This window comes from Martes martes (genome assembly GCF_963455335.1).
Source record: "Martes martes genome assembly, chromosome: X".
Taxonomy (NCBI): domain Eukaryota; kingdom Metazoa; phylum Chordata; class Mammalia; order Carnivora; family Mustelidae; genus Martes; species Martes martes.
In genome coordinates this window covers 23,568,549-23,586,224 of record NC_137897.1, presented here as the reverse complement: position 1 = coordinate 23,586,224, position 17,676 = coordinate 23,568,549, and the positions used below count along the sequence as shown (strand labels likewise).

Sequence of the window (17,676 nt, the reverse complement as noted above, 5' to 3'; positions counted from 1 at the left end):
CTGTTTTGTACTTCCCTTGATCCTTTCTTCCTCTCTTACTGCCTCTGTTTGTGAAGTGGTGATTTTCTGTAGTAGTATGCTTGATTCCCTTCTCTTTATCTTTTGAGAATCTATTGTAGTTTTGTAGTTACTATGAAGCCTATATAAAACATCTTATAAATATAAGTGTATTTTATGTTGCTAACAACTTCAATTACATTCAAAAACTCTACCCTCTTAATTCCTTTCCTCTTTTATGGCTTTTTAAATACAGATTTTATTTATTTATCTGACAGAGAGAGAGTACAAGCAGGGGGAATGGCAAGCAGAAGAAGAGGCAGACTCCACACTGAGCAGTGAGCCTGACATGGGGCTTGATCTCAGGACCCCAGGATCATGACCTGAGCTGAAGGCAGATGGTTAACTGACTGAGCCACCAAGGACCCCATCTTTTATGTTTTTGATGCCTCAGTTTATCTTTTTATATTGTATATTCCTTCAGAAATCATTATAGCTATAGTTGTGTTTTTTTAATTAATTAATTTATTTGAGATATGGAGAGAAAGAGCAAGAGAGCAGGAGTGAGGGAGTAGAGGGAGAGGGTGAAGCAGGCTCCCCACTGGGTAGGGAACCTAACGTGGGACTCAATCCCAGGATCCTGGAAGTATGACCTGAGCTAAAGGCAGATGCTTAACTAACTGAGTTAACCAGGCACCCTTTTAACCATGTTTAATACCGTTGTCCTTTATCCTTTATACTAAAGTGGTTAACACACAGCCATATTACATTATTGAAGTACACTGAATTTGACTATACACTAACATTTACCAGTGTTACATATTGTCATGTTTTCATGTTACTAATTAGCATGGTTTCATTTCAGCTTGAAGAAACTCTTTCCCCATTTCTGTAAAGCCTATGTCGTGGTGATGAACTCCCTTAGTTTTTTCTTTCTCCTCTCTGGGAAAGTCTTTACTTTACTTTCATTTCTGAAGGACAGTTTTTCTGGATAGAGTATTCTTGGTTGGCTGTTTTTTTTTCCCTTTCACTACTTCTAATATATCATCTCACTCTCTCCTGACCTGGAAGATTTCTGCTAAGAAATCCACTAATAGTATTATGAGGGTTCCCAGATAAGTTACAAATTCATTTCTCTTGCTGCTTTCAAGATTTTCTGATTGTTTACAGTTTATTATAATGTGTGTTGGAGAGGCTAACTTTAAGTTGTATCTGTTTGGTGACCTATGAGTTTCATGAACTTGAATGATCAAATCCATCTCCAGATTTGGGGATTCTTCAGCCATTATTTCTTTACATAAGCTTCTGCCCTTCTTTTTCCTCTCTTGTCCTTAAACTTCAACAATTTACAAATTGTTTATTTTTTTATGGCATCCTATAGATCATTCACTCTTTCTCATTCTTTTTTTCTTTGTTCTCCTCTGACTGGACAATTTCAAATTTCCTGTCTTCAACTCACAAATTATTTCTTCTGCTTGATCCATTCTGCTGTTGATATTCATGATTGTGTTTTTCATTTTACTTACTGTATTCTTCAGCTCCAGAATTTTTTCCCACAATTTTCATCTCTTTGTTAAACTTTTTTTTATTCATGTATTGTTTTCTTTTACTTTTTATAAAATTTTATTTTATTTTTTCAGTGTTCCAAGGTTCATTGTTTATGCACCACACCCAGTGATCCATGCAATATGTGCCCTCCTTAATACCCATGACCAGGCTCACCTAACCCCCCACTCCCCTGCCCCTCCAAAACCCTCAGTTTGTTTCTCATGTATTGTTTTCTGAATTTTATTGAATTTTCTTTTTACGTTTTCTTGTAGCTCACTGTGTTTCCTTAAAAAAGCCTATTTTGAATTCTTTATCAGATAAGTCCCAGATCTCCATGTCTTTGGGATCAAGTACAAGAAAATTACTGTGATCCTTTGGTGACATAGTGTTTCCTTGATTTTTCACTATCTTTGAAGTCTTATATCACGGTCTTTCCATTTGAAATAGCTGTCACTTCCTCCAGTGTTTACTAACTGCTTCTGGGAGAGAAAGATCTTCCATTAGCTAGTGATCTTGAGGCTTTCCCAGACCTTCTATGGATATATATGCTCCATGCTTCTTGGTCCCTGTGGCAGAATTCGTATGCTTACTTGCCTTCTCTTGATCCTATAACACACTAGGCAAGGTGTTATTTCTTTTTTTTCATCCCAAAGGTGGTGCTAAAGCTCAAGTCTATGGTTTCTCCTTGGCTGACAGGTTTGAGCTGGCTTTCTGCATGTGTTCACTAGTTGTATGCCAAAGCTTCTCTGTGCTGTTGCCATGTGGGAGTGCACAGACTGCTGGCCACAGGATGGAGTATGTGTGTGGGTGAAGCATTTGGAATTGCCGATCCCTGGGGGTCAGCTGGGGGGGAATCATGGGTAAGGTGTCCTAGGGGCTCATGAGCAATCTTCTTGATGAAGTCTATGACCTGGTAGGATTCTAATCCCTTTAATGCCTTCTAAGAATCTTATCTGCTGCTTTCCCACACTCTTCCTGCACCTCATCCCCAGTCATGTTACTCTTTTTTAAAAAATTTATTTATTCATTTATTCATTCATTTTTGTTCAAGATACTATTAAAATACAATGTTATAATAGTTTCAGGTGTATATTATGATTCAACAATTCTATGTGCTCATTATAATAAGTGTGCTCATTATAATAAGTGTGCTTTTAATCCCCTTCACTTATTTCACCCATCTCCCCCCACCTCTCCTCTGACAACTATCAACTTATTCTCTACATTTATGAGTCTTTTTCTTTCTCTTTTTGTCTTTGTTCATTTGTTTTGTTTCCTAAATTGCACATATGAGTGAAATCCTATGGTATCTGTCTTTCTCTGACCGACTTATTCCACTCAGTGTTATACCCTCTAGGTCCAACCACATTGGTGCGAATGGCAAGATCTCTTTTTAATGGCTGAATACTATGCCATTGTGTGTGTGTGTGTGTGTGTGTGTGTGTGTGTGCACATGTGTGTGCATGTGTGTATCTACCTATCTCACATCTTCATTCATCTATTGATAGACACTTGGGTTGCTTTCATATGTTGGCTATTGTAAATGAGGCTGCAATAAACATAAGGGTGCCTATATCTTTTTGAATTAGTGTTTTTTACTTTCTTGGGCCAAATACTCATAGTGGAATTACTAGAGTCTCTGGTAATTCTATTTTTAATTTTTTTGATGAATCTTCATACTGTTTTCCACAGTGGCTAGCCTGGCTTGCATTCTCACCAGTGCATAAGGGTTTATTTTTCTCCACTTCCTCAACCAACACTTGTTGTTTCTTGTGTTGTTGGTTTTTGCTATTCTGACAGGTATGGGGTTTTGATTTGCTTTTCCCTGATATTTAGTGTTGTTGAGCATCTTCTCATGTGTCTGTTGGCCATCCGTATGTCTTCTTCGGAAAAAAGTCTATTCATGTCTTCTGCTCATTTTTAAATTGGAATATTTGTCTTTCTGGTGTTGAGTTGTCTAAGTTCTTTATATATTTCATATAGTAATGCCTTATTGGATACATCAATTGCAAACATTTTCTCTCATTCAGTATTTTTTTTTTGTTTTGTTGATGATTTCCTTCACTGTGCAAAGCTTTTTATTTTGGTATAGTCCTCATAATTTAATTTTGTGTCTGTATCCTTTGGCAAAGGAGACATATCTAGAAAAATGTTTCTATGACTCAATGTCAAAGAGATTACTGCCTGATATCTGATTTATAGCTGTTTGTGATATGAATGCTTACATTAAAACTCTAAAAAACAATAGCTTAGAGAAGTAAAGCTGGACACATGTACATAAAAACATGCTCTATTATATATAAACAAAAAGGCAAAGGCACAGGTCATATAGGTGCTATGCAGAAAAGGCAATAAAGATGATAAGAGTAGAAAAATGTTCAGAGAAGATTCATGAATATTAATGCAGGTATGATTCATTAATCACACTGGCATCTGCAAAATAACAGGCCTGATTACTGTATGTTCTAGCCCCTTATTACTCAAAGTGTGGTCCAGAGATGAGCAGTGACCATTATCTGGGAGCTTGTTGAAAATGCAGAACCTCAGCCTCCATTCCAGACTCACTGAATCAGAATTTGCAATTTAGCAAGATCCCCAAATGGTTCATAGGCACATTAAAATTTGAGGAGCACAATTTTGGAGATCCTGAACTGTCATAATAGATATCCCACTTTTGTATAATTTCAAGGGGTGTTTCTTTTTCATAGATTGCCCCCAGTGTATCTCCTTAGCACCTTTTCACCTGACCTCTTGAACAAATGAAAAGCTACATTCTTGATGATACCTGAAAACCTCTGGTTACATGTTCATTATTATGGGTCAGAGAATAGCTTCATCCAACCCTTAGATACACCTCAAATGTTCAAGAAAATATAATACCAGACATAACAAAATTGGAACCCTATATTTTTGTAGCACCTACAAATTCTCAAAGTATCTACTTTTACATTCACTTGTTCATACCAACAATCGTCCAAGGAGAATAGAGAGATTATTATTTTCCTTTTTATGTATTTTTTTAGATGTGGCTATATAATCAGAGACATTCTGTGTCATGCTGGAGGGCTCTAGTAGCAGTTAACAAGAGCAGACACTGACCAAAAGAATTATAGGGAATAAATTGGAAGGGTTAATTTTAAAAAGGCTTTAGGGTAGAAAGCAGAGTTACTGATATATTCATTCACTTGTTTATTATTTGTCTTTCTTAATATCAAGCAAGATCTAGGAGAAGAGACATATGTTTCTTTTATTCTCAGCCAGAACAGTACCTGTTATGAGGCAGGTGCTTAATAAATATTTTAATAAATGAATTAATGTAATACTCTCTGCTAAGACCCACAACAATATTAAATGCTTATATTCCATGTCATAAGAACAAATACAATGCACATCTACTTTAATATCTATCAGTTACAGCTTCACAGTTGTAGTATGATGAGGGGAGCTAATTTTCCTCTTACACTTTTAACTTTTTCTGTGTGGTACTAAATATACCACAATAATTTCAAAGGAACACGTCTGTCTGGAAAAGAGCATCTCAAAAGTTTTGGCTTTGGCCCTAATATGGTAGCACATGGAAATCACTGACATATTTTTCACACTGTCTACCTGCATACCATAATTTCTAGGTTAGATGCTGAAATGAATCCATCTGGAAGAGCATACCTACTTCTGTAAGTTCACTTAAGATTTTACCCATGATAATTCAGTTCAGTAACTCTCCACTGAGTTCTGGACACTTTCTATCGTTTGTGAAATGAAATTTCTGACTCTAAACATATGAGCTTCCAAAATATGTCAGTAGAGAACAAGAGGATTTCAATTACACTGACTAAAATAGCTCTGAAAAATGTCACTATATTTAGGAATATCGTGTTTTATCCCCCTGGCATCTCCTCAATTATTCCATTTTCTTGTCTGATATATGAGAGGAAACAAGATATAGTGAAGGATGTTCACTGAAGCTGAATAAGGGGAACTGACCATTTTAAGTTTGGCAAGAGATAAAAGCTAGTATCCTGAGGATATTGTTTCTTTCTAATGTAAATAAGCACAGAAACCTAATACTATTTTCTTAAGACATGGAGGCTTCTTCACTTTAAGACAAAGTATTATTTCAGTTTTATCAGAACTGATGGTTTAAAACGAGTATTTAAAATGTACTGCCAAGAATCTCCATGTGTTGATAATTATTATAACTGAGGGTTCACTATACTGTTTGATCTTCCTATGTTTGTAAACTCCCATAATAAAAGTTAAAATGCCTCATAAGCAAAAAATGAAATTATATAAATGTCTGAAAATAGGGAACTATACTATATCCATATGATTAACTTCCATGCATCTTTAAAAAGGTAATGCCACAAATACGTATTTATTGATGAATAATGTTTACTTTATGTTCTTAAGTGAAGGAAGGATATTTCAAAATGCTATGTATCTGATGATTTGATTCTTCTTTTTAAATGTAATAAGTACATGTAATAAATACTAAATTCATGCATATTATGTGCCAAGCACATTCTAAGTTCTTTAGAAAGCTGAAATCTATGTAATTAGCTTCATAACAATCCATTATTTGTAGATAGTGGTATCATACCACATGTATAATAAGGCACAGAAGTTAAGAAATTTGGCCAGTGTCACATAGCTAGTAAGGGGTGATTGGGGAGGGAATGCTGCAGCTTGAACTCGAAGAGTTTAGCTCCCGAGCCTTGCTCTTTAATTATTATGTGATGCTGCCTCTGCTAATTGCATAAGTGTAATCAGACATAGTTGCCTATATTGAAAAAAATATATATTCCATGTAAACAGTGGTTAATGATGAATGGAAGGAACATGGATGGTAATTTAAAACTAATTTTTGTTTATATTTATTTCCAATTTTTCCAAATTGATCATGTATTACTTGTATAATAGGGAAAATTAAAATGTTTTAAATATAGAAAATGAATGTTAAACAAGTTCTTGGTTAAATTTCTTTAAAAGGCAAAATGTATACATGTAAACAGATTTTCCCCTTCCTCCTTCTTCTCTTGGTAATCCCTGTGTCCCAGAAGTGTACTGCTTTCTTGAGTCAATCTGTCTGACAATATTAGAGAACATGATACAATAACTCACAAGGATTTTTCATCCAATTATCTACTGTCATGTGAAAAAATCACTCCAAGAATCACCATCTTAAAACATCTCATTTCATTTTGCTTATGATTTTGTGGGTGAGGAATTCAAGAAGGGCTCAGCTGGATCATCAATAGCTGGATCATCAATATCTGATCTATGGTGTCAACTAAAGCAGCTGGGGGCGGGGGTGAGTATTCACTCCAAGGTGGCTTCTTCACATACTTTTGTTGCCTATGTGCTCCTTAGTATGTCTTTCCACACAGTGTCTTATCATGTGGGTAGAGTTTCTCACATCAGGGAATTTTTTAAAAGATTTTATTTATTTACTTGAGACAGTATGAGCTTAGGGGGGGTTAGGGGGCAGAAGGAGAAGGGAAAGCAGAGTCTCCACTGAGAAGGAGGCCTGACATGGGGTTCCACCCCAGGACCCCAAGATCATGACTTGGGCTGAAGGCAAATGCTTTACCAACTGAGCCACCCAGGCACCCTGGGAATTTGTACTTCTTAAAGGGTGGTTGACTTCTGGGAAGCAGAAAACAGGAAGCAGGAAGCAGAAAGCAGGAGTTACCAGGCCAGTGAACTATTATGCCTGGAAAGCAGGGCTTCTTTTCCCACAGAAGGAATGAGATGGGGATGCAAGAGCCTCTTTATGAACATCACATCTCCCTGCAAAGGTCTCCAGATAGCTCAGTCTTCCTCTTGATAGCAGGCTGTGCAGGGATATAGGGCTTAATGCAGGTTCTCCAGACCAGCACCTTTGTGTTTGCTAATCAGGCAACTGCTATTGGTTCTTTGACCTAAGAATAACTTTAGTACTTTGACTTTCAAATATGGGTCTTTGCTAAAATTATTGGAAAAGCCTCTTTGTTACAAGGACTGTATGGGTTGTGGGACACCTAGGTAGCTCAGTCAGTCAAGCATCTGACTCTTGGTTTCAGTTCAGGTCTTGGTCTCAGGGTCCTGAGATCAAGCCCTGCATAAGGCTCCATGCTCAGTGCAGAGTCTGCTTGAGATCCTCTCTCTCCCTCTCTCCGCCTCTGCCCCCACTCATGCTCTCTATCTCTCTCTAAAATAAATAAGTCTTTTTAACAAAAAGGAATGTATGGATTGCCAGTGTCTTCGAATATTGTGTGTTGCTGCTTTTTTGAAGTGATTGAACTTTTTTATGTGAATGATTTTTGAAGAAAGTGTAGCATCTAAATTTATCATACTGATGCAGTTAATGTAAAAAAACATTAGTATATGCATCCCTTTTGTCAATATATCTTCTATTTAAGCTGCAAAGGTTATTGACAAATAGCTATCATTTTATCTAGTTACTAAAGATGTATTTACTTTAGCCAAATGAAGCAGAGATGTTAAAAAAAATTGATTCCTGCATATTTTAGTTTGTTATATATCAGCAAATATCTAATCATTCAACATCAACAAAACTTGAAATTGGATCATGTATAAAATAGACTGAGTCACTATGTGTGATTTGTTTTAAGGACAGATGCTATAAACATTTCCTTCTGCAACAAAGAAAATACAACTAAGAAAGCCACTGGAACAAGTGAATGTTTTTTAAAAATTGAAAATGGTATTAAAAAAAGGAATGATACTTTCATTCATCATGAAATACTATGAAAGTATATATTTAATAGCCAACTGTTACATTAATAATATTAGCTATTATGTATTGTTTTGAAAATCAAGTAATAAAAGAATTTAAAAAATAAAATAAATCAAGTAGTAAAATAGTAAGATTCTATTAAAGGAAAGAAGCAAGAAGGGGGAGAATATACATGAAACTGTTAATAGGTATTGCCTGAAAACGAGATTCTAACTTATTTAGAAATTTGTTTCTTTGTGTTTACTATTATACATAAAATATAGTTTAGCCTTATTACAAACATTCCAACCCTCCCCCACAAAGAATAAGCAGTTCTTAAAAGGTCAAAAATTTAAACACATGTATTATTATGGTTGGAATTATAGCCATCAAAGGCAAAAGTGTCAACACAATATTATATTAAGTGATATAATGAGATGGACTTTATCATTCTTTTCAATTTTACTCCTTTTAATTAGAATGGGTATAGAAGGATATTAAAAGAAAAGTAGTAGACCAGACCAGATTGACATGTTCCTTTGATTAAGACTGATTTTATCTATCCAGATTCTACTTGTGGTATATTTATATCCACATATAAAAACATACCTGCATACAGACAGACACGCTTCAATTAACTACATAATAAACAGACTAGTTTATTTATTACCCCCCCCCAAAAGTACATAGTGGAACCAATAGTACTAAATGGAATTTCAAGGCCAGAAAGAAAGGGGACAAAAATGAAGCCACTGAATTTGGACAACAAGACGTCACTGAACATTTGTTAGCGATCCAGGGAGAGTGGCAGACCAGAGAAAGACTGATTTCTGCAAAGTACTTGGCTTGTAGCTAAGCAAAAGGAAGGTAAGAGGTCACTCAGACAGCACCTATAGAACAAATAATAAATTCACTTTCAGAACTTAAAGACAAAAGGAACCACCCTTAGGGTAGAGAGTTGGAATGAATGAACAATAGCAGGAAACTATGAGCGTCTAAAACTAGACATGAGGAAAATAATGTGGCTAAAGCAGAGTGTTCAAAGAGGAGAGAAGAGAAAGGGGAGCCTATGGGAGGAAATGACAGTATACATGTTATTTCTTTTCTTTTTAAAAGATTTTATTTATTTATTTGGGAGAGAGAATGAGAGAGAGAGAGAGCATGAGAGAAGAGAGGTCAGAGGGAGAAGCAAACTCCCTGCCGAGCAGGGAGCCTGATGTGGGACTCAATCCCAGGACTGCAGGATCACGACCCAAGCTGAAGTTAGTCACTTAACCAACTGAGCCATCCAGGTGCCCATGTATACATGTTATTTCTACAGATGACTTTTCTAAGCAAAAACAAAACAAAACAAACAAAAAAATCAGAAACTTGAGACAAGATGGTGGAGGAATAGCAGGCTGAAATGACATCAGATCCCAGGAGTTCAGCTAGATAGGTATCAAACCATTCCAAACACCTACAAACCCAACAGGAGATCAAAGAGAAGAAGAGCAGCAATTCTAGGAAAAGAAAATCGACCCCTTTCTGAAGGGTAGGACATGCGGAGAAGTGAATCCAAAACAACAGGAAGATAGACCCTGGTGGGAGGGGCAAGCTCCAGGCAAGTGGCAGAGCAGTGGAGCACAAAATCAGAACATTTAGAAGTCGGCTCTACTGAGACACATTGCTCCAGAGGCTAAGCAAGGGTGGAGCCCTCATGGGGACAGTGTGGTCTCAGGTCTCACAGGGTCACAGAAAGATTGGGGGTGTCAGAGTGTGGCAGAGCTGCTAGGTATCAGAGCCGGGAAGCAGAATAAAGAGACAGAGCTGAAGAGTGAGCTTTCAGATGAGGGTTATCTTAAACCGTGATCCAAGGCACAGTTGGACCACTGCTCTTCAGGCAGGGACCCCACAAGTGGCAGATCCGGGGAGACTCACCTTCCTCCTACAGGAGAAGCAGTGTGGCAGGAATCTGCTGGGTTTGGAGACTCCAAATGGGGCTGTGCACCAGAGAAAGAAATGCTTGGTCACAGGCTGCGTGAGCTCGGAGTGTGGCCAGAGACCAGGGAGACAGGAGTGATTAACTACTTATCTCTGAGGGCGCACTGAAGAGTGGGGCCCCAAACTCTTGGCTCCTCTGGGCCGAAGACTGAGAGGCCACCATTTTCATTCCCGTCCTCCAAAGCAGTACGGAAAGCATTTAGGGAACAAAAGCTCCGAGAGTGAACCTGAGCAGATTACTTAGCCCGGTCCATGGCAAGGGTGGTACAATTCTGCCTCAGGCAAAGACATTTGAGAATCACTGCAACAGACCCCTCCTGCAGAAGATCAGCAAGAACATCCAGCCAAGACCAAGCTTACTGATCAAGGAGAATGGCAGAACTTCAGAGATAGGGGAAAGCAAAGCATAGAATTCATGGCTTTTCCCCCATGATCCTTTACTCTTTCAAAGTTAAATTTTTTTTAATTTTATTTTTTTCTTATTCTATTTTTTAACTTTTCCTCTTTGCTCTTATAACGTTTTTAACTAGTTTATCTTAACACTACCTTTCTTAAAAAATCCTTTTAAACCTTCATTGTTATAGTCATATATTATCCCTTCATTGTACTTAACCTTATTTTTTGTGTGCATATAGTTTTTTTTTTCTAAAAAATTTTGGGTACAAATTCTTCTAATAGATCAAAATATACCCTACTCTAGCACATGGTTTTGTTTTAGTCTCCAGCCTGAGCACATTCCCTCTTCCTTTTTTGTCTTTTACCAACCAACTCATCTCATCAATTCCTTTTTTAGAATTGTTTCAAATTTTCATCTTTACAGTCATTTTCTATCACTTCATCATGTTTACCCTTATTTGTGTGTGTGTGTGTGTGTGTGTGTGTGTGTGTGTGTATGTTTTTCTTTCTTCTTAAAATTTTGGGAGGTAGTTTCTCCTAAGAGACCAAAATAGACCCAAAATCAAGTCGGTGGCTCTGTTCTATTCACCAGTCAAAGTTATAAATATATATCATTATTTATTTATTTATTTATTTATATTTCTTTTATCTCTCTTTCTTCTCCCCCTGGTTTTAGGTCTCTTCTGATTTGTTTAGTGTACATTTTTCTGGGCTCTTTGCCACCCTTTTAGTATTTTATTCTCTCATTCATGTATTATTATCTGGATAAAATGACAAGGCAGAAAAACTCACCACAAAACAAAGAACAAGATGCAGTACTGACGGCTAGGGACCTAATCAATACAGACATTGGTACTATGTCAGAACTAGAGTTCAGAACGATTCTCAAGGTGTTATGTGGGCTCGGAAAAGGCACAGAAGATATTAGAGAAACACTTTGTGGAGAAATAGAAGCCATTTCTGGAAAAGTAAAATAACTAAAATCTAACCAAACTGAAATCAAAAAAGCTATTAATGAGGTGCAATAAAAAATGGAGCCTCTTACTACTAGGAAAATGAGGCAGAAGAAAGAATTAGTGATATAAAAGACCAAATGATGGTGAATAAAGAAGCTGAGCAAAAGAGAGACAAACAACTACTGGACCACGAGGAGAAATTTGAGAGATAAGTGAACTACAAGATGAAACAATATCAGAGTAATTGGAATTCCAGAAGAAGAAGAGAGAAAGAGGGGAAGAAGGTATACTGGAGTTAATTATAGTAGAGAATTTTCCTAATATGGCAAAGGGAACAAGCATCAAAATCCAGGAGGCACAGAGAACCCCCCTCAAAATCAATAAAAATAGCTCCACACCCCATCATCTAATAGCACAACTTACAAGTCTTAGTAAAAAAGAGAAAATCCTGAAAGCAGCTCAGGACAAGTAGTCTGTAACAGACAATGGTAGAAATATTAGATTGGCAGCAGACTTATCCACAGAGACCTGCCAGGAAAGAAAGAAATGGCATGACACATTTAGAACACTAAATGAGAAAAATATGCAGCCAAGAATACTATATCCAGCTAGGCTATCATTGAAAATAGAAGGAGAAATAAAAAGCTTCCAGGACAAACAAAAATTAAAAGAATTTGCAAACACAAAACCAGCCCTACAGGAAATATTGAAAGGGGTCCTCGAAGCAAAGAGAGAGCCTAAAACTAGCAGACCAGAAAGGAACAGAGACAATATACAGAAACAGTCACCTTACAGGCAATACAATGGCACTAAATTCATATCTTTCAATAGTTACCCTGAATGTAAATGGGATAAATGCCCCAATCAAAAGACACAGGGTATCAAAATGGATTAAAAAACCAAAACCAATCAATATGCTGTCTACAAGAAACTCATTTTAGACCCAAAGACACCTGCAGATTTAAAGTCAGAGGGTGGAAAACAATTTTCCATGCTAATGCACATCAAAAGAAAGCTGGGGTGGCAATCCTTATATCAGATAAATTAGATTTTGAGCCAGAGACTATAATAAGAGATTAGGAAGGACACTATATCATACTCAAAGGGTCTGTCCAACAAGAAGATCTAACAATTTTAAATATCTATGCCCTTAACATGGGAACAGCCAACTGTATAGACCAATTAATAACAAAATCAAAGAAACACATCAACAATAATACAATAATAATAGGAGACTTTACCACCCCCTCACTGAAATGGAGAGATCATCTAAGCAAAAGATCCACACGGAAATAAAGGCCTTAAATGACACACTGGACCAGATGGGCATCACAGATATATTCAGAACATTCTATCCCAAAGCAACAGAATACACATTCTTCTCTAGTGCACATGGAACTTTCTCCAGAATAGATCACATCCTGGGTCATAAATCAGGTCTCAACTGGTACCAAAAGATTGGGATCATTCCCTGTATATTTTCAGACTATAATGCTCTGAAGCTGGAACTCAATCACAAGAGGAATGTTGGAAAGAACTCAAATACATGGAGGCTAAAGAGCATCTTACTAAAGAATGAATTGGTCAACAATGGAAATTAAAGAAGAATTGAACGAATTCATGGAAACAAATGAAAATGAAAACACAACGGTTCAAAATCTGTGGGACACAGCAAAGGTGGTCCTGAGAGGAAAGTATATAGTGATATAAGCCTTTCTCAAAAAATAAGGTCTCAAGTACACAACCTAACCATACACCTAAAAGAGCTGGAGAAAGAACAGCAAAGAAAGCCCAAACCCAGCAGGAGAAGAGAAATAATAAATATCAGAGCAGAAATAAATGAAATAGAAACCAAAAGAATAGTAGACCACATCAACAAAACTAGGGGCTGGTTCTTTGAAAGAATTAATAAGATTGATAAACCTCTGGCCAGACTTATCAAAATGAAAAGAGAAAGGGCCCAAATTAATAAAATCATGAATGAAAGAGGAGAGATCACAACCAACACCAAAGAAATACAAACAATTATAAGAACATATTATGAGCAACTATACACCAGCAAATTTGACAATCTGGAAGAAATGGATGCACTCCTAGAGACGTATAAACTACCAAAACTGAACCAGGAAGAAATAGAAATACCTGAACAGAACCATCACCAGTGAGGTAATTAAAGCAGTCATCAAAAATCTCCCAACAAACAAGAGTCCAGGGCCAGATGGCTTCCCAGGGAAATTCTACCAAACATTTAAAGAAGAATTAATACCTACTCTCCTGAAACTATTCCAAAAAATAGAAATGGAAGGAAAACTTCCAAACTCATTTTATGAGGTCAGCATTACCTTGATCCGAAAACCAGACAAAGACCCCACCAAAAAGGAGAATTACAGACCAATATCCTTGATGAACACAGATGTGAAAATTCTCACCAAAATACTAGCCAATAGGATCCAACAGTACATTAAAAGGATTATTCACCATGACCAAGTGGGATTTATTCCTGGGCTGCAAGGTTGGTTCAACATCCACAAATCAATCAATGTGATACAATACATTAATAAAAGAAAGAACAAGAACCGTACGATACTCTCAGTAGATGCTGAAAAAGCATTTGACAAAGTACAACATTCTTTCTTGATGAAAACTCTACAAAGTGTAGGGATTGAGGATACATACCTCAATATAATCAAACCCATGTATGAAAAACCCACAGCGAATATCATTCTCAATGGGGAAAAACAGAGCTTTCCCCCTAAGTTCACAAACACAGCAGGGAGGTCCACTATCACCACTACTATTCAATATAGTACTAGAAGTCCTAGCCTCAGCAATCAGACAACAAAAAGAAATAAAAGGCATCCAAATCAGCAAAGAAGAACTCAAACTATCACTCTTTGCAGATGGTATGATATTTTATGTGGAAAAGCCAAAGACTTGACTCCAAAACTGCTAGAACTCATACAGGATTTCAGTGAAGTGTCACTATATAAAATCAATGCACAGAAATTAGTTGCATTTCTTTACACCAACAGCAAGATAGAAGAAAGAGAAACTAAGGAGTCAACCCCATTTATGATTGCATCCAAAAGCATAAGATACATAGGAATAAACCTAACCAAGTTGGCAAAGAATCTGTACTCAGAAAACTATAAAGTGCTCATAAAAGAAATTGAGGAAGACACAAAGAAATGGAAAAATGTTCCATGCTCATAGATTGGAAGAACAAATATTGTGAAAATGTCTATGCTACCTAAAGCAACCTACATGTTTAATGCAATCCCTATCAAAATACCATCCATTTTTTCAAAGAAATGGAACAAATAATTCTAAAATTTATATGGACCAGAAAAGACCTCGAATAGTCAGAGGAATGTAGAAAAAGAAAGCCAAAGTTGGTGGCATAGATCAATGGAACAGAATAGAGAGCCCAGAAACAGACCATCAACTCTATGGCCAAGTAATCTTCGACAAAGCAGGGAAGAATGTCCAATGGAAAAAAGACAGTCTCTTCAATAAATGGTGTTGGGAACATTGGACAGACACATGCAGAAGAATAAAACTGGACCATTTCCTTACACCACACACAAAAATAGACTCAGAATGGGTGAAAGACCTCAATATGAGACAGGAATCCATCAAAGTCATTGAGGAGAACACAGGCAGCAACCTCTTCCACCTCAGCCTCTGCAACTTCTTCCTAGAAACATCACCAAAGGCAAGGGAGGGGAGGGCAAAAATGAACCATTGGGACTTCATCAAGATCAAAAGCTTTTGCACAACAAATGAAAGAGTCAACAAAACCAAAAGACAACCAACAGAATGGGAGAAGATATTTGCAAACAACGTATCAGATAAAGGGCTAGTATCTAAAATCTATAAAGAATTTATCAAACTCAACACCCAAGAACAAATAATCCAATGAGGAAATGGGCAGAGGACATGAACAGACATTTCTGCAAAGAAGACATCCAGATGGCCAACAGACACATGAAAAAATGCTCAATATCCCTCAGCATCAGGAAAATACAAATCAAAAGCACAATGAGATAACACCTCACACCAGTCAGAATGGCTAAACTTGACAAGTCAGGAAATGACAGATGCTGGCGAGGATGCAGAGAAAGGGGAACCCTCCTACACTGTTGGTGGGAATGCAAGCTGGTGCAGCCAATCTGGAAAACAGTATGGAGGTTTCTCAAAAAGTTGCAAATAGAGCTACCCTAAGACCCAGCAATCACACTACTGGGTATTTACCCTAAAGATACAAATGTAGTGACCCAAAGGGGTATGTGCACTCGAATGTTTATAGCAGAAATGTCCACAGTTGCCAAACTATGGAAAGAACCTAGATGTCCATCAACAGAGGAATGGATAATAAAGAAGTGGTATGTATCTACAATGGAGTACTATGCAGCCATCAAAAGAAAATCCTTCCATTTGCAACAACATGGATGGAACTAGAGGGTATTATGCTGAGTAAATAAGTCAATCAGTGAAAGACAACTGTCATATGATCTCCCTGATATGAGAATTTGAGAGGCAGAGTTGGGGGATTGGGGGTGGGGAAGGAAAAAATGAAACAAGATGGGATTGGGAGGGAGACAGACCATAAGAGACTCAATCTCACGAAACAAACTGAGGGTTGCTAGGGGGAAGGGAGGGTGTGGAGAGGGTTGGGTTATGGACATTGGGGAGGGTATGTGATATGGTGAGTGCTGTGAAGTGCGTAAGCCTGATGATTCACATACCTGTACCCCTGGGGCAAATGATACATTATATGTTTCTAAAAATAGTTAATAATAAAAAAATTTTAAAAAGCAAAAAAAAAAATACATCACGGGGATCTTTTATAACAGTGCACAGAGACCTCCTTTTCTTTTGAATACTGATGCATCATATTCTATGTAACAAATAACTATTTATTCTTTAACTATCTACATTGTTACCCCCAGAAAATAATGCTGAAATGACTAACTTGGTGTTTCATCTTCCAGCCATTGTATACTTTGTTTTATTAGGAATTTAGAAGTGGAATAATTGAGTCAAAGGTTATATGCATTTTAAATTGTCATAGATAGTACCAAATAATCTTCTAAGAAGGTTGTGAAAATTTACTCTCTTAAACATTATCCAATATTTGTGATGCTGAATATTCTTTTGTTCATTTAAAAGATATTACTACATGGTAAGTGTGGACACTCAGAATACATTAATTGAGGGGGAAAAAAACCTGCCCTCAAATCTCATTCATAGTCAATGACGGGTTGGTGAGGAAGCAGGGAACAAACAAATTAATAATTTAAATATATAAAATGACAGGCAGGATGAAGTAAAATAATTCAAGAAAAGGCAAACTGAGAGTGAAAAGCATGGGCACAAGATATTGTCTAATACAGAGTGATTATTGAAGTATTCACTATAGTCATTTGCGTTGTTTTCACTGTAGTGAGATCAGCACTGTATATATAGATGAAGCACTAGTCAAGTGCCATGTGACATAGAAATGTTTGCAAGATAGAGTATGTTTATGAAGGTATAGAGATGAGGGGGATAAATGTAAATATACCAAACAACAGCATTAGCTTTCTCTATTCTGGCCCTCTGAATTTTACAACCTGACTTATGCCCACTGTTGAATGAAATGGTAATGGCAGCAATAACAGTCATAATAGCAAAAATATCTTAAGGTTTTACACTATGCCAGATGCTAGGCCAAACATGCTTCAAGCATTGTTTCATTTAATCTTCACAAAACATTCTAGGAGATCAGTCCTATTTTTTCCATTTTATAAATGAAGACATAGTTTCAGTGAAAGTGCAGCTGAAATATGCCATGTAGGAATTGCATACTATGTATTAGTTAAAGCATAGGTCAAAAGTAAATGAGTAAATATGTGTAAAGTACCTAGAACAATGTATGGCCCATAGTAGGTGCTATCGACATGAAAGCTACTATTATATTTATTAGTTGGTTTCTCCAGAAAGTGGGTATGAATGCCTCCTATGTGGCAGGTACAGTGTTAAGCTTAGGGATGTGGCCCCCTGGCCTCCCCTCCACCCCTGCCAGGGGTGTGGTTT

General features: G+C 37.0%; 1 protein-coding gene across 1 annotated transcript in view; it reads right to left on the bottom strand.

The window, feature by feature from the left end:
• Nucleotides 1-17,676, bottom strand: part of IL1RAPL1 (interleukin 1 receptor accessory protein like 1) — a gene marked incomplete at both ends in the record, with an annotated part of 1,258,868 nt that overhangs the window by 491,899 nt on the left and 749,293 nt on the right. The gene's annotated exons all lie outside the window — the stretch shown is intronic.